Here is an 18,143-nt window from a genome sequence, read left to right as displayed (position 1 = left end):
TTTTTAAACAGGAATGAGGACACAAATTGTAAATGATTCCAGACTTCGATTGCTTGTACTTTATGATTTTTACATAACTTAGTCACTGAGAAGAGTTATTGTACTCTTATTATAAAATCCACTAACATTTTTCTGTTTAAATGAACTTGTGAATTGTTCTACTTTTAGTTCTCTCATTTTTAATTTTCTCACATTCAACTGCCAAGATCTTATTTGCTACTAATAGCATGGAATGTAATTAGTCACCTTGGTCACTATCATGATAAGTGTCAGTCCTGTATTATTTGGCTCATACATTGAAGTCTTCAAGGAGTTGTAATTACAAGATCACTTAATTAACGGTAGGGATGGATATTGTTAGCAATCTATTAAGAAACTTTTGCTTTTCTATTTTACTGCTTTGCTCAGTTTGTTTCTACTCTTAGAATACAATTATCCTATGACTCATTTATTATATCTTATGTAGCAGATTTGTATTTTCACTCTATTATTCACACCTCAGAAGGGTATCCATTAAAATACCTTTCAAGGACTGAATTAAATAGCAACTTTCCTTGAAATTTCCCCTAGTATTCTCTACAAGAAGAAAAAAAGTGACTTAGTTAGCTAATAAAACCTTAAGATAAATATCTGACATATTTCCTTCATTAAGGAAATTATTTAGAGAAGTAAAATTACCTGTCCAAAGGAAAACAGTCACATGTTAAAGCTAGGACTGGAGTTCATTTTGCTCAGTATAATGTAGTACAATATTTAGTCACTACACTGCATTGACATTTTTCACATCTTCTGAATAATACATTAATTTTCTATCCTTTTATTTTGCTGTCTAGCATTTTCTGAACAGAGTTGATGTTGCAAATAAGAAAAACTACAAATAATTATTTTAAACATCAGTTTATTTCACTTTTACTTTGCTAATCAGACATGAGCTATTAGGCCTGTTGGTTAATGGTCCTGTCCTCTTTCACATGTGATTCCATTTTGTAGTCCAAGATAACATCAGTCATTTCTGATTTGAAAAGATGACTTGAAATAGAAACAGTTTTAAATAATAATTCTCCTTCCTACTAGACATGTACACATTTAATGAATGCTCAGTGAGGCTTAAAGTTATTTGAATTCCTTAGTTAAATGAACTCATAAACAGAAAACATGTATACATATTTTTTCTTACTACTACTTACAACTCTCTAAAATGGTTTTGCATATGTAGCTTATTGTTGTTGTTATTGACGTTATTTTAAGTAACTAGACTGTTTTTCATCAGATAAAGTAGTCAGATTGCAGTTCTGTTGTGAATCCACAAGGAAGGCGAGCAATATCCCTTAGGGTAGCCATGCAACAGTTAATCACACCATTCATACCATTTTGTCTCACAACCTGAGGGTTGCATGGTCACAGCTAGGTGCATGGAAGAAGACTAACAGTATCCCAGCTGGATGGTTGATCCTTTATAACATTATAAGTCACATTATGACAAGAAAGAAGTGAACAATGTAAAATGGCAAACAACTAAGTGTGTCACAGAATGTTTTATATCAGGCATCGTCAATTTTTTATATTGCAAACTACTGAAGAAATTTTGCATAAAAATGTAACTTCCTTACATTTTGTTTTTTTTGGGGGAGACAGGTGGCAGGTACTGGAGATTGAACCCAGGACTCTCAACCACTGAACCACATCCCCAGCCAGTTTTTGTTTTTAAAACTATTTTATTTTAAGACAGTCCGGTTAAATTTTTAGGACCTCACGAAGTTGCTGAGGCAGGCTTGAACTCTCATTCCCTGCCTCAACTTCCCAAACTGCTTGGATTACTGGCATGTACCACTGTACTGGGCTCTTCCTCATATTTCTAACATTAACATAAATCATTATATCTTAAGTTCACATAGTTGTAAGAGTTATAATTCTAGCATGTTACAAATATTATTATTAGGGCTGGGATTGTGGCTCAATGGAATGAGCTTCCCTAACATGTTGAGGCACTGGTTTGATTCTCAGCACTGCATATAATAAATAAAATAAAGGTTCATTGCCACTAAAATATATACACATACATATTTACAAAATAAATATATATTTAAAAATAAAACCAAAAGAATATTAGTGTTAAGTAGTGCTTTATTCATTTAAAATTCTTGAAAATCTCTCTTCTAATAATCACATAACATTTTTCTTCTTAAAATTTTATTTATTTTGCATTTTCCCCATAGAACTATATTCCAATTATTTTATGTTTTCAAGAATTTTATAATCACTTTCTATAATTTATTATAACAAAATTATACAGAGAATGATATTTTCATTTATCTTATGGCTTAAAGTTATTTTTCCCCTAGAGTTTACCCTAATCATTATTATTAGTACTTAGCTATTTATAAGTACATATATTAACCATTATAACTGCATTATTATCATTATGATAAATACATAGTTATTAAAATTGTTATACATTATTATAACTTTAACTATAAAAAGGTTTTTAAAATATCTCATTTAGATGGATGAGTTATTCTTTCTTTTAAAATTATCTGTGAATTAATATCACCCATTGTTTTAGACATAATTTATGATCAATATAATTCTTATTTTGTATATGTGTGTACACATAATTACAATCCATTGTAACAACAATACAGATGAGAGTTGGAAAAACGTTTCTTAAAAGCAATGTCACTCAAATCCTTGACACCTTCCAATGAGCATGTCAAAAATATTACATTGAGACATAGAGTCTAAGTAATTATTATTTTGAACAACTTGGCCACTGAAAAGTTTATCAGATGCTCTTTCAACTAGCTAAAATCAAAGACTTTATTTATTACCAGCTATCAGTAAATTTCACTTTTTGGAGATTAAGCCAAAATGTTTGAGTCTTTCTTTTTTTTTCTTTTTTCACTGTCCTGGATAACTTTTAAATAATACAGCAATGCACAAATATGATAGTAAGAGTGGATAAAAGGTTAACCATTATTTTGAAAAGAGGATGAGAGATTGCATGAGGAAATGAAAGAATGGAGGAACACTTGTATATTCTCAATGAAGACTTAGTTTATGCACGCTTTTTATAGGAATTGATGGTTGGGGTAATAGTGTTTTTAAAATCATCCGTCTTGTGTTCCATCAGAATGTGTAACCTCAAGGTACATGTATCCTAATTTGAAGATCACTACTGGCTAGTGTATTCGTTTGCTGCTGTATTATTCCAAATAGTATCTTTCCATAACTTTACATGCACAATACATACAGACAGGCAGGCAGACATAAGTGTGTGTATACAAGCATGCGCACACATACACACGCCTACTCATAAGACCATTTGCTATCTCATAGCCTCATAGATCTGATACTCAAACCAGAATTTCCAACTATCAAGTGAACCTTTTTGTTAACAAAAATGACTCTTTGTATCAGTTTAAGAAATTTGAAACAATACTGCTGGGTAAAATGTAATGGACAAGGACATGTTTTCAGAATTCTCTCTGCCTTTCTCTGGATTGCATATTGAATTTCCCATTCTCTTTTTCATCTTGTGATTCAATGTTAAAATAGGAGCAGATAGATGTATACTTCAACTGGGGTTACGGATGTAGGCAAAAGCAGATATGATAGTTTATCAGAGTTGTTAGATCCTTTGTTTTGATTGAAAAAAAAAGTGTCAAGTGTTATTTTGGTTGTATATTTCAAACTCCCTGATAATAGCAAACTTTATACAACTCCGAAATTGCTGTTTTCAGGGTCAAGATCTTTCACTATCAAATAGCCAGGCTCTGTTCTTCCCTCTTGGCCATAGTTCAAGGTAACATGCTAAACCCTTGATAAATGTGCAAGTGAGATAGGAAGATGGGGCTATTCAGTGGACCCTGCTAATCTATCAAGTCTACTGGTTCCTTATCTTTGCTTTACCTATTTGTTATCTTGTAACATGTGTTCTTTTAATTAAAAGTAATATATCTTCTCTTGTTTAACTGACAAATATGTCTTTCTAAAAGGAAAAGGAGGTAAGAGAATAAATAAAAAGAGGAATATAACCTTTGAGCAGAAAACTCTCTATGCACCATAAAAAGATTTAAAAATTTACTTGATCCAGAATATTATAACAGTTGATGAACAGAAAAATGTATTACTTTAATTTCTTCATTTGTTACCTTTGTATTCTAATTATCTCACTTTTTGAGAAATCCTTGTTGACCCAGGAGTTATTAGATATTAAGAATTATCAGTAATCAAAATTGACAAAACCCCTGCTCCACAGAGCTTAAACTAGTGGAAAATTCTAAATGAATTTGTGGAGACAGTAGAAAAACAAATGAGAGGATTCATAAATTAATGGATATGTATTTCTAAAAGTCACATTTCTAGAATAAGAAGACTTTATAATGGTAAGGAGAGTGCTATTTTATAAGTATAAAAGAGAAAAATGACACATAAAGAATTTCCAGTCTTGATTTCAAATATTTTATCTATAAACTATTTAAGAGCATTCATTTTATTTGAACAATATTGAGTATATTATTTATATAATAAAACAGATTATCTCAGTTACTTCAGTTCTATGGTCAAAATATTTATGTCCTACAACTGGTGATCTTATGTAATAGTCTCTGAATTTTTTTTCATAATATGCTATATTAAAACATTAATTCAGCACTGCATACAATTTGTAGGTGCTGTACATCAGTGTCTTTGGAAGAATACATTATAACTGTGTCAGAGCATCATTACTGTGATGACAATTTTTTGTACTTAAATATGTTATATCATTTCAAGTGACATTAAATAAATAGATAAAATGAAAATAAAAAGTAATTGAAAAATAAACATTTAAAGCAGGGCGACTTATATGTAAACTTATTATTTAACATATTTGTGTGTGGAAGTTCAGTATCTTATTATGAAAACCACATTGACTAGGTTGTGGTGGTGCATGCCTGTAATCCCAGCTACTAGAAGCTGAGGTAGGAAGAGTGCAAGTTCAAGGCTAGGCTCAGCGACTTAGAAAGACCCTGTCTCAAAAATAAAAAACTAAAAAGGACTGACAATGTGGTTCATTGATAGAATATAAAAAAATATTATATTAATTTTTCAACTGATAACTGTTTTAGGGAAATTTGGCCCTTTAAAATATTTTTCAAACTTCTTTTTCCAGATTCTTCTTGACATTTAAGTGCTTTATTAAAATAGTGACTGTTACATAATTTGTCTGCAAAAAGACACTCTCAGGCTAATTGTCATTTACTTATGTCATGATGAGAAGAAATATTTGTAGTATTTAGGAACTTCATTGGATTCTTTCTGTCTTCTACCTAAATCATTTATTTTTTATTTTGTTTTCGTGATTCTTTATAAGTTCTTTTCTTTGAAACACATTCTTCCTTCCTTAGATATGGGAAACTAACACTGGTTAAATTAACTAAATAAAACTAGAGGAAAATTGTATTCCTTTTCACTGACCATGGAAACTGAAACTTCACTCATTCATCCCACTGGGATATCAAACCTATTGATCTCATAGTCAGCATTGCACAAATAGAACTTGACTTTGAACTTGCTAGCTAGTTTTCAAAGTTTGATCTGATATGTGAAGTTCATTCTCATAGAAGAGATTCTACTCATCCAAGATGCAATAGCGTCCATCCAATAACTGAGTACTACTTCAAATTTCTTCTCCCCTCTGTGAGTCTACAAAAGATTTTTGTACATCAGTACTTCTCTTTCCCAGTTTAAAATGTGATGCGCTTTATTGTATTAATTCTTGGCATTCGGAGTCTCATGCATCTTGTAGTTTCATTAGAGTTTAAGTAAAATCAAAATTTACCTACTTGTAATATTAGTTCTCTTTAATCAGAATCAATATCTAAGTGAACAGTGTCATACTAGTACAATAGATACTGTACTAACATACCTTAATACTTTCTTCATAAGTTTATTATCAGCTTGACATGACCACAGTCTCAATTTGCCATAGGCCATAATTCTTCATTCATACCAATTAAGATTTCTGCTTTGCCAGTTATGGCTCTAGAAAAATAATTATATAGTAGGTAGTCTCCAACAAATGATTAAAATGAATTTTGAAAGTATATTTCAATATCAGGACTTTGAACTCTGAACATATTTTAATAAGAGAAAAAATATTGAAATTCATGCATAGAAAATAAATTGTATTTAAACATATGATTTAATGAATAAAATAGTTAAATGTAAATTTGCTATGAAAATTGGTACTTTGTGTACCACTGAAATGTCAACTTTTGGTCATTGAAATAATATCTATCCAGTTATTCTTCAGGTATATATAGTACCTGGTAAAAGATCTATAGCAAAAAAAGTCAAACAAAGCTCAAATTTAAAATATGTTATTAAACATAAGGCACTAGTATCAGAATTATGTTAGAATGTTTTCTTTAGTCTGAGAGAAAAACACGAAGATATTCAGAGAAGGAAGAGATGGTAAAAGCATTGTAAACATCTTACTGACAGTCATTTTGGATTTCCCCACAAAATCTAATAGTTTGGAAATAATTAAAAACAATTACTACTATCATACATACAAACAGATATGCAAACCCACAAATGTTCTGCATCTACCTATTAGAAATACTGTTTTACAGTTACTGGAAATTTTTAAAACATAGGTCACGCACAAAAATACTTATGAAAAAAGTGTTAAGCAACATAGAAGTCATCAGATCATACACATAAACATTCCTATTCAGCTCAACATGTGGCATGGTCATTTCTGCTTCATTCATAATCACCCTACTTGAATCTGCTACAGTTTTGCTAGAGGTTGACAAGAGTAGGGCAGAAAGTCAGAGAAAGTTAGCCAACTGTGCTAAAGTTACAGTTGTACAGGTGTAATGAATTCTGGTGTTCTATTCACAGTAGGAAGAATGTAGATAGCATAATATGCTATTCCTAAAAAGCTATTAGAAAGTATTTTGAAAGTATTAACCATAAAGAAATGATAAACATTTCAAGAGATAGCTATTTATATATACAGTTTTCTACTATTATAATTTCTAGTATTTTCCAATATTATGTTTTTTCACTCTTTTCTTTAGTATATTTACCAAAGCTTATATTTAATCAAAGCTATTTTAAATGTATTATTAATTTTAACATGTGAACAACTTTGAGTCTGACGATTTGCCAGTTACCAATTTAATTCATCTCAATTTCAATTTCATTCTTTATTGCTTAGCTCGTAATAGGGAGATCGATTTATAAGCAGGTGTGTCTTGTCAGCTGGCACAAAGATTGGGCAGCATAAAGAATACTCAGAGATAGTCTCTTGCAGGAAGTTTCAGTGGCACTATCACATGCAACTTCTGATCTTTTTTTTTTTTTTTTTTAAATTCTTACAGCTTTCTTCTAATAGTTCAGCAGCGATTCTCTGGAAAACTTCCTGGAGAGTTTCTAGCCCACGGTGAACACCACACACTATAATGCGCTACCAACCTGATCTGCTCTCACTACCACAATGAACTTTTCTACCCCTGAGAAGCTACAGGCACACCAATTACAATGAGATCTTAGTTTCAGGCATGTGTGAGACCAAAAGTGATCTTTCCATGAACACTCAGTAACATACATGTCTATGGTGACTGTTCTCTCTATCTGATATTTCTTTATTCTTAAAAGTTCTATTTTATCTTATAAGTAAATATTTTATTTATTCATAAGTATTCATTATATTTAATCCTTACTCAAGAGCACTGTGTGGTTTTTATCTCTTGACTAGACTACAACCAATACAAATGTGATGGCTGTAGTGTTATCAGGAAATATAGAAAGGGATCTTAGATTGGATTTGATTGTGTCCCTTGATTTTAACATACTGATCAGTTCTTTGTTGACTGGAATTAATTATTAAAAATGAATTAAATGAAAATATAAAGTAATATTTTTTCTTGTAGCTACAGGTCTGATGTTATTCCAAAGATCAGACAAAATGTAAAAGAAAAAGCAAAGAGAAAAATATTGAAATTTTATGGATTGATGGATTATAATGTCAGTTAGACCAATAAATTTGGTCTCATCAATTTTCTTTTTCCTTTCCTTTCTCATTCCTTCCTAACATTCTTTCTTGCTTGCTTGCTGGTTCTTGTAGTACAGGGTATTAAACCAGGAGGGATATACTAAGGAGCTACATTCCCAGTCTTTTTAAAATTTTATTTTAAGACAGGGTCTTACTCAGTTATGCAGACCAGCCTCAAACCTGTGACCCACCTGCCTCAGCCTCCCAAGTCAATAAGTTCAGGTATGTTCCATCCCCCCTGCTCAGTCTCATCAAGTTTATATTTTTGTTAGGATAAACATTAAGAAAAACTAAAATCTAGAATGGAAACACCTGATTGGCCCAGTTAAAACTAGTTTGTTCCTTCTGTAACTCTGAACCTTACCTCTTCTCATGTCTGAAGACACTTTGCTTGAAAATCTTTGTTTCTTAAAAGGGAGTGGTTACCTTGTGCATTGGAGGGTGACTTGTTGTTTGAATGAAAATAACTCAGTGGTGGCCTGAATTTAATCAGCTTGAGATGCTATGGCTTGCCTGCCATGATGTTAATGAGAAACTCCAAGGGCTTAGTCATGTAGGAAAGTGAGAGTTGTGATGTATTTCCTCTATTCCAACTAAATTATACTTAGGTGGTACAGAAAAATCCATCTTGGAAAGGACAGAATATGCTACAATACAGGGCCTTAGTTCATTAGCAAAGGGAGTACACAAAACCTTGAACACCTTTTTAGGTCACATATGACCATGTAAAATATTTCTTGGAATGGATTTACTAATTTTCATTCTTAGCATAGATTCCCAAAGTAGCAGAGTATAAGGGTCAAGACTTTATTGTTCAAGTGAATGTGGGCTTATTTACTGCAGAAGATTATTCATAAGAAATACCTGGGCTAGAAGGATATTTTTCAATGAGGAACCACAAGGTTAATAAATAAAATAGATGGGCAACCAACTAGTATTGTGGTACATATACAGTACACCCCCTCAGGAAAAATTGCCTATAGATACTAAGATATTGGAGATTACTGAAATATATCAATGATTTTGGCCAAATCATTCTTACTACCAAAATTATGTTGGTTTAAAGGTATCACAGTTATATTATTTCATATGTCTATATTTTGTAATTAAAATTTTCAGTGGACCTAAGTATTTTACTTGATTCTTTCCTGGGAGCAAGGCAATATAAGTTTCTTATAATAATAGGCATCTTAAAATTTCTTTATAACCATGAAAAAATAAAACTAAACTCAATCAGAGAGTTCAGTGTTATTAAAGAAATAGTAGCAATAGTTTCTGATTCAAATTAAACTAACATTCAGAACTGGGGTTGTGACTCAGTAGTAGCACGCTCGCCTAGCACATGTGAAGCCCTGGGTTCAATCCTCAGCACCTCATAAAAAAAATTGAAAAAAAAAAGGGTATCTTGTCCACCTACAACTAAAAAATATATTTAAAAACAAACAACAACAACAAAAGCTAACATTCACTGATTATCTGTGATGCCTTCAGCACTGGCATGTATGATCTCCAGTGTATATAAATAGTAAAACCCATAGATTTTGTACTTATATATGGTATTTGCGAAGATAACTTCAAGCAAAGAAGTTTAATCATTTTATCATAAATGTACAGATATTATATACATGCACTACATATATGTGCTATGACATGCTCATTAAATGTACACATTACCTTGCCATTTCTTATATGTGCATAAGCCTGTACACTTTCAACCCTGCCACAGCCTTGCTTTGTATTAACAATTATGAAACAGTTTGTTATCTAAGAAATGGGGGAAATAAAAGTGGGTGATAGATCAAAGCAAAACAAAAAGCTGTAAGATAATATTTGAAGAATAATCATAAAATTTGAAGATAAGTTAAAATAAAAATAGTATATAATTAACTTGATATATAAGATGCATCACCACTTGCATGACAACTACTAAAAGAAACAGTGAGTTCATTCAACTGCTGTCTTGATAACAAATGACTATTTTGTCATTTACTTTATTTCAATGTGCATAGGAAGTCAATATGATTAAGAGAAAAAGGCCACTAAGGTGTTGATCATATGAAAATTCAAACTATGACTCTATGCATGTTTTTTCACATTCTTGAATAGTAGTTAGAATTTCTAGTTAAGATAGAGTTTATTTATTTTGTGTTTTCCCAGTCAGATGTAAGAGTAGAGATTATAATTTACAAAAAAATTACAAACTGTGGTAGTACTTTGCATAATGACTTGTTTTGGGAATAATATGTTTTATCCATTTATTGTGTATATTTTATTAGCAATGAGGTGGACACATTGAAACTCTTGAGGGATTTAGAATTATACAAAACTTTAGTTTTATTGGAATTAAGAAAGCTTAATTTTACTATAATATGTTAATTTAACAAGAATTATAATTAGTATTGAAAGTCATAATAAAAGTAACATGAAATATTACTTTGTCTAGCTTATCATTATGCTTTCCTTTCATAAACTGTTCGCCATTGTAGAAAGTATTTCTGTTTGCTTTTTTGGTAAATGAATAATATGTGAATGGCAGCAATCTCTTTTAAGTTTATGTGTTATTAAAACGTATTCTTTTTGTAGAGAAGTTTGAGTCATTCTCAAAGAGTATTGTACCATCTTTGATATTTTCTTTTTCTTCCAAAGAACCCCTCAAGATCTGAGGTTTTTCTCTAAAATAATTCCATGAAGTAACCAAATATCCTCATTTTAATGGACTATATCAGCCTTCTGGGAATTTTCATTGGAACATTAACTTGTCCCTTTATTGTTCTAATGTCAAATAACTATTCTTGTCCTCTTTGAAGAAGTCAGCAATTGTGAAAGCATTTCTTTTCTTTTCTTTTCTTTTTTTTTTTTTTTTTTTACAGATGGCATTTTGATTCATTGTACACAAATGGGGTACAACTTCTCATTTCTATGGTTATATATGATGTACATTCATACCATTTGTGTATCATAAGTGTACATAGGGTAATGATGCCTGTCTCATTCCACTATCTTTCCTACCCCTGCTCTCTGAAAGCATTACTTATGAGGAATTTTTCCCATTTGGTGGGGAGATTTTTTAAAAAGTCACATTCTTTTAGATTATTTATCTGTAGATATAAACACAATTTAAAAAAAAAATAATTTAATTTAATTTATAATTTTTTAATTTGTTCTAATTTGTTGTACAAGACAGTAGAATGCATTTATACGTTTTGATAGATCATACATAAATGGAGTGTAATCTCTCAATTTTCTGATTATACAGATTGTAGGATCATATGGGTCATGCAGTCATATATGTACATGAGGTAATAACGTCTATTTCACTCTGGTAACATTCCTACCCTGATACCCCTTCCCCTCCCTTCACTTCCCTCTACCTAATATAAAGTAAACCTGTTCTTCCCTACCCCACCCCCACTTATTGTGAATTAGTATCCAAATTTCAGAGAAAATTCAGCCTTTGGCTTTTTGGGATTGGCTTATTTTGCTTAGCATGATATTCTCTAACTCTGTACATTTACCAGCAAATGCCATAATTTCATTCTTCTTTAATATATATATATATATATATATATATATATGACATTTTATTTATCCATTCATCTGTTGAAGGACATCTAGGTTGTATTCACATATTAGCTATGGTGAATTGAGCTGCTATAAACATTGATGTGGTTGCATCACTGTAATATGCTGATTTTAAGTCCTTTGGGTATAAACCAACGAGTGGGATAACTGGGTCAAATGATGCCTCCATTCTAAATTTTCTGAGGAATCTCCATACTGCTTTCCACAATGGTTGCACCAATCTGCATTCCCATCAGCAGTGTATGAGTATAACTTTTTTCTTGCATCCTTGCCAACATTTATTTGTGCTTTTATTCTTGATAATTGCCACTCTGATTGGAGTGAGATGAAATTTTAGAGTAGTTTTGATTTGCATTTCTTTAATTGCTAGAAGTGTTGAACAGTTTTTCATATATTTGTAGATTGATTGCATGTCATCTTTTGTGAAGTGTCTGTTCAGTTTCTTAGCCCATTTATTGATTGAGTTATTTGTTTTTTTGGTGTTAAGTTTTTTGAGTTCTTTATATAGCCTGGAGATTAATACTTTATCTGAGGCGCTTGTGATAAATTGACATCTTGGGACTGAAGGTGGCCAAACCCAAGACAAATGTTTTGTAAGAAGAGGTTATATGTACAACTTCTATTGGTAGTTATTTAATAATTTCCAAATAGTTGTTTTTCTAATACTTAACTTTTTCCCAAATATTGGCATAATATCTACTGTATCGCTGAGTACTAACTGTTGCCATGCATGAAAATAAATGTCCTGGAAATAAAATGTATGGAAATATGACATTCTAAATGGAAATAAAAGAGTTTAAACATTTGCTGCTGAATCACATAAAAAGTGGAAATTAATAGTCTGAAATTGGGTGAAGCTTCAGAGGGGTATGAGGCCAATGTGAACCCCTGGGCACAGTGCAGTAGCAGTGTCCTGAGGAGAAGGAACTAGGCCATAGAATGAATCAGATCTTTTTTGTTATCATAAGCTATCAGGATGATCATAGGTATATAGCGGAAGATCCAGATGCAAATTTGCTTTACTGCATGTTAATGTATGATATAAAAAATTCAGATTCAGTAGTAAGAGTCTCACGTATCTTTACTCCTCATTGCCATCCTAAGGCAATTTCTGGCATCCTTTACAGACTCAACAACATACATAGATGGGAAAATAAAAAATATGAGCACTAGTCCTTATGAGCACTCTCATCCTTTAAGAGAGATGTCGTATGAAGAATAAATTGAAATGAATTTAGCATAGATATTTAAAAGTTAGAATATAGAACTAATTTATGTGAAAATTACAATAAAAATTAAAATGTACTGTATATGACATAGATATAAAAGATCTACTGTACCTTAGCATGTTTCCATGTTTTTATGGCTTTTTAAAAAAATTAATCTTCCTTCATGCCAATTGATATGGTAGTTGAATGGCATCAGTCAGTGGGTTGGATTCCAGAAATCACCACTTTTACCTGCTTCAAGAGCTCTACAGACAAAAATAAGTACATAAAATCACACAACAACATAAAATATTTGTTTGTACTGTCTCCATACTGTCTTTAAAATGAGAGATAATAGTCTCCACAGCAGATGAATGCATCATTTTTCTTGCAGGAACTCCCTGGCATTTATTTTATTTGCTTGTATGTTATTTATTTAAATAGTTGTTCTGTAAATGACTTGAAGTAATGTAATTTTAGATCCTTAATTGAGTATTATTCCACTATGTGAAAACATTATCTAGCTATTTGTAAGGCAAATTGCTTCAAAACTATCATTTCGGTTAGCCTAGAACAAATAGTATGAAACTTTTAAAAAAGGTAAAAACACCCAGTATCATTTGACAAAGAGTCATGCTACAGAATGTTGCAGTATTAAGACAGCATGTTGGAAACAAACTTTAATAGTATCACTATATGAGATAAAAGTTACACATATAAATACATGGAAGCATGGCTTTGAACTGTGTAAATAAATTTGTAAAAGTTATATCAATAAAATCCATATGTACATTATCTTATTATATATTATATAAGCAGATGGAGTTAAAACCCAAACTAGCCTCATAATTTTCTGTTATTCCCAAATAAAAATGATTGGATACAAGTTTAACATAATTTCTAAAATCTAAAATTTATTCATGGTATCTGAAGCAGGAAAATTGTGACTTTAAAAAATCTCTTGGCATGACATTATTGTCACTTGGAATTGAGTGGAAACTTACGAAATGTGGAGATTAGTGAAAAAGAAGAGGAATTATTATGTTCCATAGAAGACACTGAGAAAGGACCTTATAAACAATATAGAATGATGAAATTATGAGGCTGAAATAGGGAAAGTATAAGTGCAATTAGGAGAAGGGAAGACACAGAAAGAAAGGGATATGGAGAAAATTAGGGGCCAGAACACATAGAGCCTTGTCGCATTGGCTGAATTTCGTCATTAATTTAAGTGTAATAGGAAGATATCAAAGTGCCTCAAGCCTAGGGATATAGTGTTAGGACTTGCACTCAGAGGACATGGGTACATGTTCTGAAGAAGGGCTCAGATACAGCCTTTGTAAGGAAGGCAGAAAAAAGCCTTTCAGGACCCCTTCATGAGTGTAGTAGAAGACATAGAAAGAAGGAATGAATTAAGAAAACTTCAAATATTGTAACACCCCAGTGTTTGAGAGGAATCATCTCTGAGAGGAGTTGGACACACACACCACGTGAAGACACCTAGGTCTCTGGTTTCTGAAAAGGAATGAAGAGCGCCATTCTCTAAGAGAATAAAACTTCAGAAGTGTGAGATTTGGAAGGAAACATTACATATTTGATTTTTGTCCTTTGATTTTTAAATGTCTGTGCTCCAAATTTGAGTGACTAGGTTTGGTACCAAAAGAAAGAAAATTATAGTTTTATTTTCCTCTACTCAGCCACTCCATTTAGGAGTTCTTCACGTTTACTCCTTAGGATTCTTTCCATTTCATCCTGTAATTTCCATGCAATCTCATATACACATAGCTGCAATTACTGTAAACATGAAGATGACTCACAAATTTATAGTTCGAGTTAATAGACTTTTCATTTTATTCTGTATTTTCTCCTTAGGCAATCACACATATGGAGCCTCAATTACCACAGAGATGCAAATGACTCACAAAGCTATAGTTAATGTTTTGTACTCCTGTCTCCATGAGACCCAGATTGTCCAATTCTTTCTTTAGATTTCCACCACAAAGTCACCTAAAAATTTAAAAATCAAAGAGAAGACAAGTTTAGAAAAGAACAAGCAAATATTAACAAGGCATTTAGAAATGTTAAAAAAAATTACTCTGGAAACTGATGTGAGGCTTATTAGTGAATTTCAAGAGGAATTTAAGTGCTTGTTGAGAACAGAAGCAGACTTTATTAGGTTGAATAATAAATAAGAGATGAGAGAATGGAGACAGTAAGTACTGAAGTTTGCTTTTGATAGAATTTATTACTTTTTTTAATAAAATAAAAGAAAAAGTGTGCAAAAGCCAATAGCAAATATGCCATTGCCAAGGAAATGTTGATTATATAAGAGTAAAAAGGATACTCAAAGTGTTAATTATCTAAGATGATAGGAAGGGATAAAAAGAAAAGCAAAGAAGCAGGAACTGAAGTCTGCTCACCTACAGACACAGAACTTGGCTTTATTAGGTGTGGATGAGGCTAGTAATTTGTACTTAGAACAAGTTCCATGATGATGTTGTTGCTGGTCCATGGACCACGGTTTGTGAATCAGCACTACAGAGAGTGAGGGATTAACTAAGTAAAAATGCATGGTATTTGTAGACATTGTGGTATACTAATCTGAAATTTTGATCATGAATTTATAGTGTTACTGCCTATTCCAATATTTAATATTTCTCTAGCAATGCTTGGCTGCTAGGATGTTTACTCATCTAAAGTATATTCATATTTAGTTCAGTCAGGTTTAGGGTTCAGTGGAAAGTAGGAGAGATGTGCATGGGTGGGTGAAAATATTAAAATAGTAGACTTACATAATTAACTCAAATATTTTAAACGATTCTATAATAACATTATGGATCAATGGTGAATATTCCTTTAACATTTGTTCATTATACAACATATTCAGGAAATATTTCTTGTATCAGAGACATCACAGAAGTCCACAAGTTCAATTTCTCTAGAGGCAGGGGCTTATAGTACCTCAAATTGGGTCTATATATATTTTAACCTAACTATTTTACAAATTGCTTTGCATACTGTTTTCAAGTCTATTAGAAAGTTATAGTTTTTATTTGTTTATTTTAATGACACATCACATCTTCAGGGTTTTTAAATGGAAAAAGCTACTTTGGTTTCATTTTTTTATAGCAGTCAAAATACAGTGAAATAATCACATTTGAATTAAATTAATTCTTTAGCATTAGTTGTTAAAGATATAGGAAAATTGCAATATTCTTAGCCAGAGTCTTCCATCTTTATTAATTAAATGAATTTTTAAACTGGCATATAAAAACAAAAAAAATTCATACTAACAGGTTACCATGGTCTCTTTCAATAAATTGTATCATGCATGAATCAGTTTAAACATATACATCTAATCAAATATTTATCATTCTATGGTGAAATGATCATGTCCTTTCTTCTAGCTGTTCAAAATATATAGTCCATTTATGTTGCCAAGTAATAGTCATGCCACTGTGGAAATAGCACATTAGAACATTTACTCATATCTAACTGGAACTCAGCAGCTGTGAATTAACCTCCTTCCCATCCCTGGTCCCCTCTACACTTCCTATGCCCTGGTAATCATGATTCTACTCACAGCTTCAATGGGGTCAACTTTTTCGGATTCCACATATGAAAAAAGATCATGCAGTATTTCTCTTTCTGTACCTGACTTACTTCACTTAACATAATAATTTCCAGTTCCATCCATGTCATCACAAATGACAAAATTTCATCATTTTATGGTTGAATAACCTTTTGAATAGCAATCTTTTGTGAATTTGTTCTGTATTTTCCTCATCTATTCAGAAGCTGATGGAAACTGAAGTTGTTTAAATTTCCTGGCTGTTGTAAAGAGTGTTGCAATGATCACATGATTGCAGGTGTCTTATGACATTCTTATAAATTCACTTTGAAAAAAATATCCAGTAGTACTGGGTCTTTCAAATTTGTACTAATCATGCTGTCTGAATGTGAAGTTAATCATTAAAAAATATTTGTAGTTAAAAAATACTTGTAGTTAATTTGTATGTAGTATTTTTGTTTAGTTGTAGCTAATTCATATGGTATTTTTTGTTATCAGAATTTTAGACATGTTTTGAACAGAAAAACTTATATCTTCCTTTTTTTTAAAAAAAGAGCAAGAATTCACAAGAGTGCTAGCTTGATGTTAATGTAATTAGTTGTCAACAAAATTGTCTTTAAGCAGTGGAGCAAGAGCTTCCATATCAGGCAAGAAAAAGTTGATTTGTCAGAACTGTTTCACTCCCACCTATTCCAATCATTGAATTCCATATAAAATTATTGTATGTGACATAAAAATGGGTTCAGAAGACTAAATGCTTGCAGAACAGTGTATGAGAGATCAGCTGAATGGTTGCTGATGGTTTGTCAAGGGAAGGGTTTATCAGAGTTCTGTAAGAAAATTTTAGCAGGTAGTAATTGCTGTAGAATGAATGCTTGTCTACCCCCAAATTCCCAAATTCATATACTGAAGTTCTAAATCTATACTGTGATGGTATCAGGATATGGTCTTTGCTGAGTGATTAGGTTATGAGGTTGGAATCCTCATGCATGGATTGGGCCCTTATACAAGATGCACAAGAAAGGGTCCTAACCCCTTCACCATGTACATACACAGAGAGAATATCATTCATGAACCAGGAACCAGACACTAATTATAATGGTGCCTTGATCTTGAACTTCCCATTTTCAAGTACTGTAGTATATTTCTGATATGTATAAGTCAGCTATTTATTGTAGTGTATTGTAGATATGAAACAGAAGTACATATCACTTAGCATATACATTACAATGAGCATATATTATGTCTAAGTTCCTTCATCTACTATACAGCAGTGCTAGTATATGAAGCAAGCAAATTCTTCTAAAGATAACAGCATATTTACTGGTGTCTATTATATCACACTAAATGTTAACTACTACACTATATTTGTTACACATCTTTTTTTCTGTAAAATTTCTGCCAATAAATTGTTCTGTTTAAAATGATGATCACTTCCATGTAGTAGCTTGGCACTCAAATTGTTACTATTCTCTGGAAAACATTAATGGGAATATATATTCAAATTAATATATATATAATTATAATTGTATATCTTTGCGAGGAAGTAGCCAATGACTATTACCTACTTGACATTTGATTTATAGGGATTTTATTGTTAAGTTTTATTATAAACATTTATCATAGTTTACTTAGTGCCTGGTATTGACTTTAATAAATCTTTTAGAATAAAAAAGTAAAAAATTCAAAATAGTAAGATACTATCTCACATTCACTGTGAAAATATCACTTACTT

The sequence above is a fragment of the Sciurus carolinensis genome, chromosome 6, assembly GCF_902686445.1.
Source record: "Sciurus carolinensis chromosome 6, mSciCar1.2, whole genome shotgun sequence".
NCBI classification, from domain to species: Eukaryota; Metazoa; Chordata; class Mammalia; order Rodentia; family Sciuridae; genus Sciurus; species Sciurus carolinensis.
The sequence above is the reverse complement of the archived record's forward strand: the minus strand, read 5'-3'. Positions refer to the sequence as shown.